The sequence below is a fragment of the Bombyx mori genome, chromosome 17 (genome assembly GCF_030269925.1).
Source record: "Bombyx mori chromosome 17, ASM3026992v2".
NCBI lineage: Eukaryota > Metazoa > Arthropoda > Insecta > Lepidoptera > Bombycidae > Bombyx > Bombyx mori.
In genome coordinates, this window is record NC_085123.1 from 1,360,060 (window position 1) to 1,379,809 (window position 19,750).

The following is a 19,750-nucleotide window of genomic DNA, read 5'->3' on the forward strand; positions in this document are numbered from 1 at the left end:
GAGGAGTATGAAATTTTCCACACTTATAGAGAATATAGAGAAGAAGTGCACAATGCTAATATTTTTTTTAAATAATGCATAAGATATACATTAAATCAATAAAGAAAACATTACACACACTACATACCATGTAATTGACGCACACACGCATGCATACTATTTATTGTCAAACTTTTGTTCTTGACGTCTGTTGTCAAATTGAGAATAGAATATGGTTTGTCTTTGTTAGTATTTTTTATAGTGTAGTCTTGGCGAAATTTGTGATTATAGAAGTATATGAGAAGTATATAAAATCATAATAGTGTACAAATCTACAATTCCAATTAATTATAGTCGAATTTCGACTACTGCGGGACCTCTAGTGACATTAATTTGTCAAGCCAAACAAATATACGAAATCGGCGAATTTATTCAAAGATCACGATGTTTCCTTCAAGATTTTAATCTTTAGTCGCGAACTTAATTATAGATTATACTCAAAACGTTTCAGCTCTGATTGTAATGTCAGAGGTGAGTCGTGAATCGAGCTTGGCAGTATCCGGTGGAAGCGGTACAAGCTTGTCAACTTTACATGCAAATGAACTATAAACAAATTAATAAATCAACGTAAAAACTGGAATTATATCAAGCGTATTGTGCTTATGAGTCCGCACTGGTCAGTATTACAGTTTTTTTTTCTATTCTATCAGCCCACAGACGTCCACTGCTGGGTACAGCCCTCCCCAAGCCTCCCCACAAAGATCGGTTCCCTGCTTGCATCCAGCAGATCCCCGCGAACCTCAATAGGTCATCGATCCATCTACTGCAGTTTATTCTCCCCTAATTCGTTGATTGCGACGAAGAGTTCGACAGGCGAATTAACCTCCAAACAGAGCTCAGAGAGCTACTCATCGGATCTTCTCAGTGGGTCGCGATTCCGATCCGGTGATAGATTCTGCGAAGCACTGCTCATGCTAGGACTAGTGTTAGCAAATTTTCTCAGGTTGAGCCCGTGAGCTCAACCACCCGTCCGGGCGTGGCTGGAATAGCCCGTTAGGCTACCTGTAGATAAAAAAAAACTAGTCTTGTTCAAATCTGTCATGAGGTTACGCATCACAGATTCCGATTTGAATGGTGTGACAGATAAATTACAATGTAATTTGAATGTCGACCTTATTATTAATCAAGGCAATTAAAAAGTTTAACCTTTTCGTCTAGTCTACAATGACGCTGCCGCGATATAGCGATGGTCACATAGCGACGGACTTAATGATTAATGACCGTTTCTATGACTCCAGTTTTTTTATTGTTAGATGCGTGGAGGAGCTTATAGCCCATCTGGTGGTAGGACCTCTTGTGAGTCCGCGCGGGTAGGTACCACCGCCCCGCCTATTTCTGCCGTGAAGCAATAATGCGTTTCGGTTAGAAGGGTGGGGCAGCCGTTGTAACTATACTAAGACCTTAGAACTTATATCTCAATGTGTGTGGCGCATTTACGTTGTAGATGTCTATGGGTTCCAGTAACCACTTAACAGCATGTGGGCTGTGAGCTCGTCCGCACATCTAGGCAATAAAAAATAAAAACTAGTGTTAAGTGGTTACCAGAGCCCATAGATGTTAGCATCGTAAATTGATACTAACAAGGGCTGCCCCACCCTTCAAACCGAAACGCATTATTTATTTACGGCAGAAATAGACAGGGTGGGGGACCTTCCCTTCCGGGCTCACAATACTCCACTAATCACCAATAATTACGAAAAGTATAAATTTTGCGTGTTTGATTATTGATGGTTGACGTAATTCATTACAAAAATTGGTACCTGCCTGCGGGATTAGAATATCGGCACAGTTGCATCGCTTGAATTGAGTGCACCGGGCGTCTTATACTTTAGGCCACGACGACCTCCTTAATTTTTATTCTGACCGTTTTTTGACAGAGTAGTCGAACAAGTCCAAGATATCCGGTGTCTCAATTGTATTGGCAGTCTCAAACTTGGTAATTGGAATTAATCGTCACCCCGACGCGGAAGACGGGGCGCTGGTAGATATCAGAACAGGCTAATATGTTTTAATAGAAGACATAAGCCCTACCGAAAACTACTACACCTTGAAGCGAATCTTTCTGATCGGAACTTGTATATACAAGCTTATCTTGGTCAGGTTATGCGGATTTTATATTTATTCTATGCATGATATTACCGTTAAACAAAATCATGTTTTTATTTCGTGATAGTCTGTTACCACATGTTATGTTGGCCCAAATCAAGATCTATTAAACTACAGTTTCAACAGCTTACCCACCTTTTCTAAGGGATGCCTTTGCTAAGGGATGGGATTTGCTAACAGCAGCCCGAGTGCCAAAAGGCACCTAATACCTAACTCAAGAGCAGCTGCTTCGCGAATGAATCTACTACCAAATCGGAATCGCGACCCGCTGAGCAGATCCGGCGAGAAACTCAGAGGGCTGATGCATGGGTTAGGTTGCACGTTAAGCTCTTTGTCGAGTTCGACGAGTACGGTTATCGGGTTCCCTAACCCCGCTCCTAGTGTTAAACCTGAAGGCGTCTAATGCAAGGGTTTGAATGGTTTGATATAACGCTATTGAAGATCTGGACTAACAATTACCGATGGTTAATTACCAAGCTCCACGCCATTAAGTATTGCTATCCAAACTCACCGACAGCTAGTCTGTAGGTATAGTCATAATTGAAAGACTCGTCTAAAGAAAAATTAAACATTTTTTTTAAACTAAAAATCTCCTTTACGACTTCCAATCATTATTATCAGTTTACCTTGAAGAGCCAATTTAATGTGGAGCATAATTTAATGACGTTTTGCGTGCACAGTATATTGATTCTTATGAGCGCCAGCTAAAGGCCTATATTGTTTTGTGAAATTCAATGCAAAATAAACAGCTTTACAGAAGAGACGCGCGTAAAATATTTTAGCTTTTAATCTTTACAGATTAAAGGTCATATTTGTTTGAAGAGATTTCATGTTGACAATAATTATTTTCAATTTCCTTGTTTTACATACCTACCCAAAATGTGTATAATTTTATTGTTTTTTTATTTTTAACGATTTTCACATATTTATGTCTTTTTTGATCGTTTTGTGTTATATGATATTTTACTTAAATGAATCTATACTATAATATTATAGAGGAAAGATTTGTTTGTTTGTTTGTTTCGAATAGGCTCCGAAACTACTGGACCGATTTGAAAAATTCTTTTTCCATTAGAAGCCGACATTGTCCCTGATGAACATAGGCTACTTTTTTTATATTTTTTTTTATTTTATTTTTGTTTCATGTGTGTTTTAATGTTTCCGAAGCGAAGCGAGGGCGGGTCGCTAGTTGATGATAAATTTAAATGTACGATTTTTTAGCATGCAACAATATTATTGGAGCAATTGATGGTGTCTTGTGATCTTGCTATTGGATGATATCGCTAAGTGAGCCACGGTTTTTAAAATATGGTCCCAATGACGCCAGCTATCACTTAGACCCGCGTGGACAGCGTGCTAGTTCATCCATCTCTATGAAGTCGTCGTGGCCTAAATATGAAGTCGTCATGGCCTAAATATGAAGTCGTCGTGGCCTAAATATGAAGTCGTCATGGCCTAAAGGACAAGACGTCCGGTGCATTCGTATCTAGCGATGCAACGGTGTTCGAAACTGCAGGCGGGTACCAATTTTTCTAATGAAATACGAATTACTTAACGAATATTCACGACTGACTTCCACGGTGAAGGAATAACATCGTGCAATAAAAATCAAACCCGTAAAATTATGATTTGTGTAATTACTGTGGTAGGTCCTCTTGTGAGGCCGCACGGGTAGGTACCACCACCCTGCCTATTTCTGCCGTGAAGCTGTAATGCGTTTCGGTTTGAAGGGTGGGGCAGCCGTTGTAGCTATACTTGAGACCTTAGAACTTATTTCTCAAGGTGGGTGGCGCATTTACGTTGCCGATGTCTATGGGCTCCAGTAACCACTTAACACCAGGTGGGCTGTGAGCTCGTCCACGCATCTAAGCAATAAAAAAAATCTATGTCAACCAAATAGCGAAGTATTGAGCCTGCATACAAGCAATGCGGATTTATCTTGGTTAATCCGACCGGATCTATGTCGGTTTTGTGCTACAAAAACTTGCCACAGCATAGTCATATCTTAGACTAGTGAAACAATGCAACAAAATAATAGTTATATTTTTAGTGAAACTCATATGGTTTAATTGGTTACTACTGCAAAGCCAACAATATTAGGAATGAGTAAAGTGTCATTAAGCTTATAAATTATGTTATTAATATCAATACAGAATAAAATACCTTTTTTATAAAAGGATCAAGATTAACAAGAAAAAATGTAAATTCGAATTTGAAAAAAAATGCAAACTATTATAGAATCCCTGATCATAAAAACGAATCCTACATAAATCATCCTAAGTATCAATAAAATCAAAATTATTCAATCACAATAATGGGCATTTTCCATAAATTCAAATTGAATTTTATAACGTATACCTATATATTAATATGTGAAGCAAAAATTTTGTACCTCTTTTTACGAAAAATGCGCGGACGGAGGAGTATGAAATTCCCTACACTTATAGAGAATATTATTATAGAGAAGGAGTGTTAATTTGTATTTTTTAATTATGCATAAAAAATACTTTAAATCAATAAAAAAACATTACACAAACTACCATGTAAATATATACTCTTTAGTTTATTGTTATAGTCTGTGGTCAATTTGAAAATAGAATAATATTGTTCGTCTATAATATTATTTGTTTATAGGCGTTTATCGTCTTGGTGAAATTTGTGATTAGAAGTATAAGTCTTTGATAATAGAACCATAATAATGTTCAAACTTATAATTTTAATTAATTAGTGGCTGAGGGAACACTAGACATAATAAATATGTATGTATATAAGCCGGGCCGTTTTCCTATGAACGCCCTTGGCTCAGACGCGGCTACCGACCGGATCGGTAACTGTACCATTGGGTCACATCCGGGTCTAACGTTTCGATGCACTAATGCACTAGTTACAGTTCTTTTTAGGCGATTTCCTTTAACAATGAGTCTCTTGTATTTTGGTGGGCAAGCTTTTTTTTTGATAAAAAATAGGACGATGTGTTTAAAGGCTGTGTGGTGTCAGAATAGCACAACCGGAGTAGAGTTCATCCATACTACCTGGAGCCGCTGCGTTCATCCACAGTGCGATTTTTTTTATTGTCCTTGTAAGCAGACGAGTATACGGCCCACTTGATGGTGAGTGGTTACCGTCGCCCATGGACTTCAGCAATGCCCGGGGTCGAGTCAAGCCGCTGCCTACCGCTTAATACTCTCCACAAGCCTCGTTTGAAGAAGGACATGTCATAGCGCTCGGGAAACAACCGCATCAAACTTTTGGGGGCCGTAATTGGCGAATAAGGGAAGAAAAAGCGGCAGTAGTTTTTTATGATTATAAGAACTTTAACCTTTACTGCTAATACGACTCATAGTAAGACCGCGCGGATAGGTATCACGATCCTGCCTATTTCTGCCGCGAAGTAGTAAAGCGTTCAGGCTAGAGAGCTGTACATTATAATTGAGACGTTATGCCTAAAAACTTCAATGAAAGGTGTTTAGGCCATGTCTCAAGATGAAGGCTGACGTTCTCGTTAAGATACCATAGGTCTACTGGCCTCTTAAGGTAAGGTCAGGCGTAAGCTTATCAACTCTTCGAAATCGATGAACGAATACATTAAAATCTTGCTAAATTCGAAGAGATACGAAAACAAAATCCTACCGAATTAAAATGCCGACTATCTATCTAACCGTACCAATCATTTAATAGCAGCATAACGGTTCAATTTAGCTTAGATCCGGGTTCGCGATCCGGAAATGGAACACGACAATTCGTGTATGAAGAGCGTTCGGGGGAAAACCCCGAATTACTGTTATAGAAAGAGAAAAAAAAAACTGTTTTTGAACGCGGAAATATAATGTGTGACTTAGTGACATGGAATGCATCTGTCAACCACAAACAAGGTTACGATAAAAAAAATTGCATTAGAAGGCAGACACACGCACAACCTACTTGACGGTGAGTGGTCACAGTCGTTTTTGGTCACAGGGCCGCATTTAGAGGTCTGAAGGCTTCGGGACAACAGAGGAGCGGAGGCTTCCTGGCCCAAATTATTTTCCAAACAAAATGAGAAGTTTTTTTCAGTCGAATATTAATTGTGAAACCACCTAGATTCTCTTAGTATTTAACAACAACTATCTGAAATTAAATTTTGGAGGAAGGAAAAGATGTTTACTAGTGTTTATTTGTCGGAATTCGAAAGTTTTTTTTCCAAAGTCTCTATTGTGGGGGCCCTTCGTTTGGTGGAGGCCTCGGGGCTTTCGTCTCGGTTGCCCGGCCCTAAATCCAGCCCTGCGTGGCCATCAGCCTGATGCCTGCACCACAGCAATGTATGTAGCCATATATTTAAGAGTAGCGACTTGATTGTGCTTGTGATATTGATGTTGGTGATTTTTTTCCCAACATATTCGCTGGTAGCCTAGGGGTTAACCCGGAGCTATTCCCGGAGGGAATGTTTGTAAGTAATCGTGACTGCTGACTGTCAGACTATCTACTATCAGGCCGCTAGACTGTCTATGATGGCAATAGAAAAAAACCTACCGCTGAGGATTATTCTCAAACCTCGTTCGAAGAAGAACCCGGGATAGTGCTCGGGAGTCACCGTGGAGGGGGTTTCGTACCACAGATGGATTGCGCGCAACAGAAAATATGTCTCTAAAAAAGGATTGGAAGGAATTGTTTGATGTGGTACCTCAAACAATTCCTTAGAAGGAAAGTTATCACACTCACAGTCTTAAGAGGCTCCCGAAATAGTGGTGAGTTTCTGTGATGTGTTTATTGGGGCCAATCCGCCAGCCTACCTCGACACATAAAAAGTTCTGATTGGTACACCAGTTTTATAAATTTTTTATTTTGTCTTGTTAGTTAGAATCTTTTTAATAATAAAGGTATTTTGTTCTGTATTGATATTAGTAACATAATTTATAACCTTTATTACACTTTACTGATTCCTAATATTGTTGGTTTTGCAGTACCTAACCAATTAAACCATAATATGAGTTCACTAAAAATATAACTATTATTTTGTTGCTTTGTTTCACTAATCTAGGATATGACTATGCCGTGGCAAGTTTTTATAGCACAAAACCGACATAGATCCGGTCGGATTAACCAAGATAAATCCGCATTGCTTGTAGGCTCAATACTTCGCTATTTGGTTGACATAGATTTTTATTTTTTATTGCTTACTAGCTAACCCGGCAGACTTCGTAGTGCCTCAATCGATAAATAAAATACCTAATCTTTTGTATAAAATAAACTTAAAACAAAAAAAAGGAATTTGTCCGACGGGGGACACATCAAAGCAAAAACAAAATTGTTTGTTTTTATATCATTCCGAGCATTTTCATATGTTTCACCTTTTAAACCTTCTTTGGACTCCCATGAATAATTCAAGACCAAAATTAGCCAAATCGGTCTAGCCGTTCTCGAGTTTTAGCGAGACTAACGCAATTTATTTTTATATATACAGATATGGGTGGACGAGCTCACAGCCCATCTGGTGGTTAAGTGGTTACTGGAGCCCATAGACGTCTACAACGTAAATGCGCCACCCACCTTGAGATATAAGTTCTAAGGTCTCAAGTATAGTTGTCTACCAGTTGTCTTACCTTTTAAATCAGATCGCATGATTGAATCGAGTCGATGATTAATCTTATCAAAGATACCAGAGAAAACCACATCCGCCACCTTAGAGACCTTGTTCAAGTAAAATTAAAATTTGTTTCCTTTGGATAGCATTCAGCTGTCTTAGACTTTTAATTTAATATTCAATTTCTTTTTTTTTTTTGCTCTTGTAGGCAGACGAGCATACGGCCCACCTGATGGTGAGTGGTTACCATCGCCCATGGACTTCAACAATGCCAGGGGCAGAGCTAAGCCGCTGCCTACCGCTTAATACTCTCCACAAGCCTCTTTTAAAGAAGGACATGTCATAGCGCTCAGGAAACACCGTGTAGGGGAGCTCATTCCATAGCCGGATGGTACGTGGCAAAAAAGACCACTGGAAACGCACTGTGGATGACCGCAGTGGCTCCAGGTAGTAGTAAGTAGTAAGTAGTAGTCCCTTACTACTTTTCGTCAGTACGATATGAAAGGACTATTGGAATGGTTTCCACACTGTGGTTCCGGGTAAATTGGCAACCGATAGTCGAACTCGCAGATTTTCTATTTAGATAAGTGTTTCGGATCCCCAAAACTGTAATGTTTCGGTTTCGTTGCAAGCGTTAAGCGGAATTCAAACGGAAATCAAACCTGCAAAATTATGATTTGCGTAATTACTGCTGGTAGGACCTTATGTGAGTCCGCAAGGGTAGGTACCACCACCCTGCCTATTTCTGCTGTGAAGCTGTAATGCGTTTCATTTTGAAGGGTAGGGCAGCCGTTGTAACTATACTGAGACCTTATATAGAACTTATATCTCAAGGTGGGTGGCGCATTTGCGTTGTAAATGTCTATGCGCTCCAGTAAGCACTTAACACCGGGTGGGCTGTGAGCTCATCCACCCATCTAAGCAATAAAAAAAACATTTTTTTTAGTCGTTTGCACTCTTGGCAGAGTGGTCGCAGTCATCAGTTCGGATGGTTGTGAGCACCACGAGACGACAGGACGGTGGTACCTACCCGCGCGGACTCACAAGAGGTCCTACCACCAGTGAAACTATGCCCGGTCGAAAGCGGCAACAGACCGGGTTATCTCGAACTCTGGTGTCTCTAGAAAAGAAGAGGGAGAAGAGCAAGACCGAGGTAGTTCCCTAGAATAGTGGTAATGACTTTGAAACGGAACTTAGATATTGTATGAACTACTCGCTGATTCGTGATGGGATGGTCAAGTGAAGTAGCCTGCCGCTTGTAATAGCACGCTGATCGCCCACACTGACACCGCGACTAATCGTTAGACTCTTAACTACTCCGGGAACTATCCGCAAGATAAATACGATAAAGTCACTCTTCTTACTTCCTTTGAATCCAAAGTAATCTAGCAGTTGACTGTCCCATGTTTTTTTATTAGTTGCAATAATTGTTGTCAATAATTGTCTTTGTGTAGATCAGTACATGAGTTTCTCAATTGAGCTAAGGCTGTAGTCAGGACAGTAGCTAATAATCGAACGAAAAAAAAAGAAAATTTATCACAGAAGAAAATGATACTTTAATGTTCATTAAACTATTGCATAGCTTTTATCGCGGCCTTTGAGCACGGCGACCGAATCAAGAACTTCCGTAACGAAAACAAAACCTAACATCCCCACTCCGCCTGCCATGTAGTTCGTGTTTAACACGGCGCGCACGGCGTGACGTCACACTGCATGCGCATCGTGAAAAGTCTGCCTATCTCTCTCTCTCACGCGGTCTATCTTATGAGTGCAAAAGAGACAGTTAATTGCTTTAGTTAATGTTTATAAATATAGCGCGGTCTTATTTTATTATTGTTTTAATATTAAATTATAATTGTCTAATTATAATTACATAAGTTGATAAATTTTTTTATGCAATAGCTTTACCGCGGCAGTCCCCGAGTGACATTAGTTTTTTTTTTATATTTGCCAATTAATAACATATATACGAACGTAGATAACGTATACAGAATTAATTTTAAATAGTGCTTTTCATTTTGCAGGCATCTGTAACTGAAATGATTCAGAAGGCAGCCAATGAAGTTCAACTAACATCAGTCATAAACCACAACAATATAACAAGAATAACATTTAATTTTAATTGTTATTTTACTTTCTTTGTTGCAGTGAATCGAAGGTTATTTGTTTGAATGAATCACAGTGCATATTAGTCACGGTAGTAAATACAAACGAATTGAATTGCTGGTAGTTTCTGTAATGATAACAATAAAAAACGTGATGTTTCGAAGTGTACTCTCTGTACGTGTACCTACTGCGCACAGAAATCATGTGACGCGCGGTATTTCCTCCACCTTAAGTCAACTATTATTCTACATACATTTATTATTGACTAGCTGTACCCGTCCGCTTCGCTGGGCATTTAAAGTTAACATTATTATCCTTCACCCCCACAAAGATTCTCATCATTAACGCCCCCGCAACTGGTGTAGGGAGTCCAACACTCATATTAATATTAGCCTATACATTAAGTACATGTATTGTCTACATGGGTACCAAGTTTCAAATCAATCGGATGCACGGTTCAGTAGTTATAACGGAACATCCATAAATAACACTGTAGATTTATCTAATAGTATAGATTAGCGGTGTGAACGAGATCGCTGCCAACCTTGCGTTAAGTGGCTTCATGAGTCCATGGACCATGGACCATTGAATATTCATTAGAGACGAGGTTCAAGTTTGAATTCTTTTTTATAAAAGCTTTCCTAGTCATGACATTGGAACGCATGGCTACTTCGTTAGCAGAGAATAGGCAGGATGGTGATATCTACTCGTCTGGGCTTCAGTTTTAATCACCTTTATATTTTGCAGGTTTGACTTTCAATATACGATGTTATTATAGTGGAAGTAAACTAGAGTCTAGAGACAACCACACATCGGTCTCTAGGTGGCATTCACGTCATGATGTCTAGAGTCGCCTGTAGGTCTAGTAGACTGATAGATCTCTTAGCTGCAAATGTTGGTAAATTCACTGACAGGATGATTAACCAATAGGGAAGTTTTCAACACCTCAGAGTTGCAATAAGCTTCATAAAAAGTCTTCTTTTTGCTCTTATCAGACATTTTGAAGTCGTCGTGGGTTAAAGGATAAGACGTCCTGTGCATTCGTGTTGAGCGATGCACCGGTGTTCGAATCCCAGGCAGGTACCAATTTTTCTAATGACGTTACTCAACTAATGTTCACGATTGAAATCCACGGTGAAGGATCGTGTAATAAAAATCAAACCCGCAAAATTATAATTTGCGTAATTACTTGTGGTAGGACCTTTGTGAGTTCGCATGGGTAGGTACCACCACCCTACCCATTTCTGCCGTGAAGCAGTAATGCGTTTCGGTTTGAAGGATGGGGCAGCCGTTGTAACTATACTTGAGACTTTAGAACTTATATCTCAAGGTGGGTGGCGCATTTACGTTATAGACGTCTATCGGTTCCAGTAACCACTTAACATCAGGTGGGCTGTGAGCTCGTCCACCCATCTAAGCAATAAAAAAGGCCTTTTATCATGTTATATCGGGTTTTGGGATAAGGTTTACGACCAGCTGTCTGACGTCAGCACTTATTGGGTTTTATCTCAAGTAGTATATCCATTGCTACGTGCCATAAGTAGATACTTTTCTATTGTTTCTTCGTTAGGTGTTTCTTTTATTACATCCATTTTTGGTTCCATGATTTGGATTTCATTGTTATATATTTTTAACAATAATTCGTTAAATATGAATTAAAAATAATTCAAGAACCTCTTTCGCGTAAGCAGGTTTTCGTGTAGAGCTTGCCAATGAGCTAAGACCGCTTCAATAAAATCAATAAATCTTATCTATTCACAAACGTGCCGAGACATCCGCTATGTTGTCTCGATCAACTAGACTAGTGGAACATCAAGACCTATGCGCAGTGAAAGCGTCTAGGTACCCTAGGTCTATGAACCTAGAAAGCTGTTGATAGTTTTTTGTTGTATCGCGATTAATCGTTTTGAATACTCGTTGTAGCGTAGTTGGAAGATTAGTTGAAGATTGCTCTCAATTGATTCGTTTAATTGCACGTAATTAATGTCGGTGTTTGACCATGTTTTTTGTGAAAATTTAAAATTAAATTCCAACCGGATTAGAAAAATCATTTTAATATTTCAGATTAATATTTCTCATCTATCGCAAAAAAAAATATCGAAATTTTGTCTTTTATTGCGTAGTTGAGTGAACGAGTTTATGGTTCAACCGGTGTTAAGTGGTTACCGGAGGAGTTCTACATCACAACCTGAATGCACCCACGCATCGTGGTAAATGTGACCCTACAAAGCAGAACGTATTACTGCTTTGAGACAAAACAGGCAGGATAGTAATACCTGTCTATTATGTTAGGATAGTATGTTAGAATATCTATTAGACCTATCTATTAGATCTATTATGTTTGCAATACACCTGTACACCAGTAAAGGCCATTCTCTGGTCGTATCTTACGACTGTCCTCTTAGTCGTCTATTACGATATTATCGGGAAGAGATAGGGTAGTAGATAGTAGGCATTTTAGTATTCGAAGTGGATTTTTTTATATGTCGCTACAGTGGCAGCTAATAAATAAATAAATAAAATCTCGCTTCCTCTTTAGTACATAAGGATTACAAAATTATTCCAAAGATACAATTACGCAAAATCGAAAATAGCAGTCTGATGAACTTTGAAAAAAAAACACGCTGACCTTGGGTTTTTAAACGATTTCAATGCAGACGCACATTCGAAAAATAAAACCCGAGTGCAGTGGTTTTCCAAAGAATGCATTCATTTTAAAGGAATTCGTAAGTGAAAGTAATAATTTCAATATCATGAACGGGCAATTCACTGGTCTTTTTTTATTTCCTACCTATGCTGATAGCCTTCAGAGGCTATTTCAGCTTCTCCTTGACGTGTAGGTGAGCTCACGGGGCTCAAACCGTGAGTGTTGCTAACACTGGCCCCAGCAAGAGCAGTGCTTCGCAGAATCTACCACCGGATCGGAAACGCTACCCACTGAGAAGATCCGGCGAGAAACTCAGTGGGCTGTGTCTATGGATAATTCACTCGTCGAGTCCTTCGTCGCAAGCGACGGGTTCGACGAGGACCGGTGCTTGTGGTACCTAAAAGCACCGTTAATGGATCGGGCGGATCCGTAACGTCGACTGTTTACCATTCGGTCCACAGGACCGGATATAATCACTGGACGAATTACATGTGGTCCAAGTTTGTTCGGTTTCTTAAAGTCCGAATTTAGCAAAGCATAAATGCAAAGTTAAGACGGACAGCGTTTCCTTAATTTAATATACACGGGTCATTTTTTTTGCTTAGCTATGCTGAGGTAACTAGTCTCCTTTTATGGGGTAGGGTAGCCGTTCTACTAGAAAATTGAGGCTTTCGTTGCTATGCGAGAAACACACTAAGCTAAAGAGAGTCTCAATTCTATTAGAGGTTAAAGAAAATTTGTACTAAAAAGAGATTTTGGTGTTTTGCAAAGTATGAAATATCTTTATGTGAATTGTGATCCCGAAACTGATTACATTGCAACAAGGATATGCTGAAAGATAATTGTAATAACAACTGTTTTAAAGTTGTTCCGTGAGTAATACAATACCGTAATATAGCAATTTGAAAAACCTACAATTTTTGGGCATTTTTTTAATTACTTTGGTCAAAGATATCAAGATATCAGCCAGGTCTTTTCATGAGCTTAAGCTGAAAACTATTGATGATTGAACAGACAGCCTTCCCTTGACATGGACAATAACAACCGAATTGAATTAAAGTTTAAATTTATTGGATTTTTATTTACTCGCTTCGCTACGGAAACATTAAACTTTGTTATTGATAGCTAAGTCTCGCGATGTTACCCACGGTTATTGTCGTACGCGGGTGACGCCGCGGGGCGAAGCTAGTCTAAAAAAAAGTAGCCTAAGCTACTCCTTATATCATGAGCTACCTATCAGTGAAAGTCTCGTCAAAATCGGTCCAGCCGTTCCAGAGATTAACCGGAACAAACAGAAAGACAGACAGACAAACAAAATATGTAAAAAATGTTATTTTGGTGCATGTACCGTATATGCATATAGTAAAAAGCGGTTATTTCAACATTACAAACAGACACTCTAATTTTATTTATATGTATAGATTATAGGGAAAATCCAAAAAGAGATGTGCAGAGTCTGTCATTGATTTTGAACATTAAACATTTAAAGTACTAACTACCGCATGTCATATAAGGAAGTACGAAAAAAAAAAGATTTTGTATAAGAATTTGAACCACTTAGTACGGTCTTCGTCTCACATCCACTTCTCAAAGGCCAAGTTTTACAAGTTAATCGTCGCATTCTTTAGTTAGGAGTCTTTACCAATGCCTGGTTCCTTGTTGGATGATTTCATCCCGATTTTATCCTTTCGAGAAATTCTGGAGGGATTCACGTAGTGATTACGCTCCGTAACTCACGTAGTGATATAATGTTTGTCGAACGGTCGTACTCTGATCGTTCCTTAAGCTAAAAAATGGGAGGCTGCACTGAGATTTTGCTAAAGAACATATCTTTATTTTAATTTTTGCATCATTTTCCCTCAATTATAGCCTTCATTTGATTAAGGCTATGTTTTCCTCTGCGGAATAACATCTAAACGTTGTTTCTTGGCTTTCAAGGTTTATAGTTAAATGTCTCAAAATGCTATATTTCCTATAGAAATAGGAAAAGAAACTTGTAAAGTATGTATTTTCATTGAAATACTAGTTGTACCCGTCCGCTTCGCTGGGCATTTAAAATTAACATTATTATTTCTCACCCCCACAAAGATTCTCATCATTAACGCCCCCGCAACTGGTGTAGGGAGTCCAACACTCATATAAATATTAGCCTATCCATTAAGTACATCTATTTTCTAAATGAATACCAAGTTTCAAGTCATTCGGATGTATGGTTCAGTAGTTATAACGGACCATCTGTAAAAAACCACTGTAGATTTATATATTAGTATAGATTAGTATAGACTGACAAGCACAACTAGTTTTGAATTTATCAAAGATCGCGACCCAATCTAAAGAATGTTAAGATTATTTTGTTCTTCAATGGTAGAAGAACTTAATTGTCACATACAGTTTATGAGAAAAATAAGAAAATTAGGCTCTGATATACACAAGTAACACAGTCATTAATTATGTTCCTACTAATTTCATTTCTAATCTTTTTGTTCCTTTTCGAAATTGAGGTAGCACACGTTGCCAGCCTAAATGGGTTGATCGGTAGTGGTAGTGGAGTGGACAACCCATCTGGTGTTAACCCACCGTGAGACATGAGTTCGAGGCTCTCAGTTTTAACAGTACGATAGCCTTACGGCAGAAACAGGCAGGCTGGTGGTACCTACCCGCGCGGACTTACAAGAGGTTCTACCACTAGTAAACTAGCATTTCTTATAGAGTGGGAAGTAGAGACTGATATACGTTCAAATATATAGGTACATACACAGACCGAACGAAGGAAGTTCATTGCGTAGCTTTAAAATAATTGCATTTAATAATTACTTATCGTTTTATTGTTATTGCTTACAGCAGCGTGCCACACAGGAACCGTTCGCTTCGATTGCGACACCGTTAATTCAATTAGCCGTTTTTAATTGTAAATTTATTATTTGATTGCATTAAATTAATATACTCTTAACGCAATTGTCAGCCTGAAAAATAACAAGACGGCTTCTAAGGTAATATTATGTTCAATGAAATAAATTTTACTTGCACCTTAGTGGCGAATGTTGAAAATTGATTCGGTAATTATTGTTTAGGGCAATCCTAACATACATTTTAACATAAAACATAAAAACTAATTTTTATTGAAGCTAGGACCAAAATACAGTACACGCTTTGAAGAAATATAATCATTTGTTTTTGATACAGATATGTAAATGTTCTAACAGGCCACTCGATATTAAGACGGTACTAGGATTTGTAGAAACTACAATTTTACTGCCGCTGTTTTTAAATTCACATAGCCGCTTAACTCAAGGTGGGCCGCGAGCTCGTCCACACAGTTACAAAAGTCGTGTAATACGCTTTTTAATCGGGTAATTAAATTAAAATATAATATATTTTACAGGTTGTGCCAACCCTAGATAACGGTCAGGTTATGTAGATGCCTAATGTGTGATTCGGAATTATTTCAGCGGTTATAGGAATAATGGAATGACTTGTTATTCGAATGGTCAGTGACCGTGGCTACCGCAAGATCAGGGCTCTATTCCTGGTCCAAGTCAACTTTGTGAAAGATTTATTTGTCGATAAATTCGCTTCCTGATTCCGTAACTCAGGAGAAAATCTGATAAGAGTCGTTGAAAGCGGAAACAGAGATCATAAGTAAAACATTATCATAAGGAAATATAATTTTACTAGCTGTACCCGTCCGCTTCGCTGGGCATTTAAAATTGACATTATTATTTCTCACCCCCACAAAGATTCTCATTATTAACGCCCCGCAAATGGTGTAGGGAGTCCAACATTCATATAAATATTGGCCTATCCATTAAGTACATCTATTTTCTAAATGAATACCAAGTTTCAAGTCATTAGGATGTATGGTTCAGTAGTTATAACGGACCATCCGTAAAAAACCACTGTAGATTTATATATTATGAATGAATTTATATTTCATGAAGTCGTCGTGGCCTAAAGGATAAGACGTCTGGTGCATTCGGATCTAGCGATGCACCGATGTTCGAATCCCGCAGGCGGGTACCAATTTTTTTAATGAAATACGTACTTAGCAATTGTTCACGATTGACTTCCACGGTGAAGGAATAACATCGTGTAATAAAAATCAAACCCGCAAAAATTATAATTTGCGTAATTACTGGTGGTAGGACCTCTTGTGAGTCTGCCCGGGTAGGTACCACCACCCTGCCTATTTCTGCCGTGAAGCAGTAATGCGTTGCGGTTTGAAGGATGGGGCAGCCGTTGTAACTATACTGAGACCTTAGAACTCGTATCCCAAGGTGGGTGGCGCATTTACGTTGTAGATGTCTATGGGCTCCAGTAACCAGTAAAGTAAAATATATATATATTAGTATAAATTACAAAAAAAAACATGTAACTAAATTCACGAGTTTTACGATTTAATTACGCGTTTTTTTCTGTCATCATAATATTATTATTGAAGTCGTTACGAAAACTTTAAGGTTTTTGTAGTGCCGCCGGTCGCGAAATGAAACCGTAAAAGTAGCTAAAATTAAATCTATGAACACGCGAATTTGGAAAAAAAAACGAAAAAACACGCTTTAATAACCACAGGAACTAAAATTTAGTATCCTGGTATTATAGGTACGTTATAAGTATATATTTATTACTCCCACAGTTGCAAAGAGTAACAAGTGCCGAATTCTGTAAAATTAAAATTCGTTTTTGAAAGTGTGTCAATAAACTATAATTTCCAATGAGGAACGAGTTGATATTATAATGTAGTTTAATTACTGCACCCATTTTTTTTCGCAACACTCACATGTTATAACTTTCATGTTGTGGTAATATAATTAGTGGCGGGACGTAGTAGGAAATCAAAGAGTTAATGGTCATCGTTTTCGCCTTTTTCTGCCGCTAACTAATTAAACTCCCCGACTTATTTTTATAGTCGTTATTATAATACATTTGAGATGTACATTGTGTTTCAGCTATTGTCATTAGTTATATCCGAAAAAAAATTTTCGATCAATCATTATTTTTGTATACCATAATATAAACTTGACAATATCCCTGCTTACTAATTTTTATAAGCAGAATTAGCTTCATTAATAAATAAAATAACCTAATTATTAAACAAGCTCATTAACAATCTAAAATAGTAATAATAAACAATCACTCACCTTTTACTCCGAACCTTAATTGTAAACAACGTGATTGCACAAAACAAAAAATAAAACTTCAAAACACTGGCCAAAAATACGCCGGTGCGAAAATCGCGCGGAAATCTGACAGCTAACGAGTTGTCAAAAAACGCGCGAATTGGACACCGATAGTTTTTTTTTAAATATTGCAAACAATTTTAGTGCATCGGTCGTGGCAGTGAGGTGCCGTTGTAATGAATGGTAGGTACGTTGTGAGGCGCTCGGCCGACTGACTTTGTCGGTAAATGTGTGCCTTAAAACTTATCGAGACCAGCTGGTTTTGATACTTGCGGCAATACTATAAGCTATGAAGAAAAAAAAAAATTTACATATTTTATTACATTTGTATGTCTCAGTATAGTAAGCTTTTATTAACCAGGATAAAAAGGAAATTTTAAAACCTTTTTTTTAAATTAAGACACTGCGCCCCAGGTATCGCTCTTAAACACCTGACTTACTCTGCCTTCTCCTTAAAAGCAAAAAAATCTTATTAGATTTATCGTTTAGCATTATCAACAACAATCGTTAAGTTTAATCTACCTTCTCACACTAGCTTGTAACGCACAGCTGTAGAAGTTTCCATATTACCATAACCAAATTTATTCTTGCTGTCATAGACATCACAACGACTGACCACATCCACATTGATACATGAGGTCGAATCATTAGTTTTGTATGCACAACAGCCTCGAATTTGGAGGGGGTCATAGAAAAACAAACACGATGATTCTCTGAACGAGAGCTGCCTTTAATATATACTATCAAAATAATTAATTATTTTAATCAAATATCAAGATCATTTGTTTGTGTTATATTGTATAGCGGTTCGTAGATTCGCAGCGAATCGACTTGGCATTTCGGCTGACAAAATACTCGCGTCGACGCTCACGTATATAGAACAGGACTTTTTACATTCTAATGAATATTTATAAAGTCAATAAAACTCGATATTTGTAAACAGTTATTATGTTTGTTTATGCACGTATTTATTACGTAAAATGGGCATTGTTGAAACAATTTATTTTTGTAGACTATAGTGCAATCTATATTTACGTCACTAATAAGCTGAACACAGGATCCAGATCCCACGCATAAGAGGCTGTTATGAGATGAGCGCATCTTGAGGGTCGTTTTTAGCTGTTATAAAATACATACATTTGCAACCGTAGGAGTAAATCGTTGTTTCATTTTTTTAAATCACAGGTTCGGCAATTAAAAACTGTCTATTACATTTTAGATTAGCTTTCCGCCCGCAGCTTTGCCTATTTGAACTACGCTATATACGGCGTGTGCTCACCCGCACTCAGCTTCGAAAGCTTTAAGGATTTCCATACCAAATTGGTAAAATTACGTTCATATGCACTTATAGAATTTGCTTAACAACTTCTGGTGTCTAATATTAGAAAAAAAGTTTATTTTAATATATATTTAATATATATATGTTCAATTTATTTGATTTCCGCAATGTATGAAAGATCGGCTCGTTTGGATTTTATTCACATACCCAACATGTCTTCCATCCATCATCAATTTCCTTCACCGGCTTGAAACCGAAGAAACAAAGTTGTCAATTTCAATACAGACCATAATTTAATACTGACTCTCAATTACTACAGACTCTACAGACTTAATACTCAGTTGTATAATTGGTGTTTCAATATTGAAACTGCATCGATTCACAAGTATAATTTGTAAAGTGTTTATTTTTGGCCTTTTTCTTCATCATTATCTATTCAAATATATACAAAGAGAAACTAGTTCAAAGATTTATTAGTCATTGTATCCTACAAGGATGTCTTGCTTGCTTAGTTCACGTCTTGATATTAATAAAAGGTCAACCTGATCGAGTTTAGGCATTGCACGAGAGCTTTCTAAGTATTGTCGAACTCACGACTCTCTTGACGTTAACCAAAATGAAACTTAAATCCATAGACAGCACGACTTGAATGCTACCTTTTTTTGCTTAGATTACCGAAGCCCATTGACTCCAACAACCAAACCAAAACATGAGTTCTAAGTCTCCGTTTTTATAGTAGTACAACGGCTGCCCCAGCTTTCAAACCGAAGCGCATTACTGATTCACGGCAGAAATAGGCAGGGTAGTGGTTCTAGCCGTGCAGACTGATACACCTT

At 37.9% G+C, this 19,750-nt stretch overlaps 1 long non-coding RNA gene across 1 annotated transcript in view; it reads right to left on the reverse strand.

Annotated features, from left to right (window-relative positions):
• Positions 1–17,854, reverse strand: part of LOC101736428 (uncharacterized) — a 34,895-nt gene extending 17,041 nt beyond the window's left edge. The window contains exon 1 of the long non-coding RNA XR_209565.5: positions 17,597–17,854. This is a non-coding gene — a long non-coding RNA (uncharacterized LOC101736428). The remainder of the gene's footprint in view (positions 1–17,596) is intronic.
• Between the last annotated feature and the right edge of the window lie 1,896 nt (positions 17,855–19,750).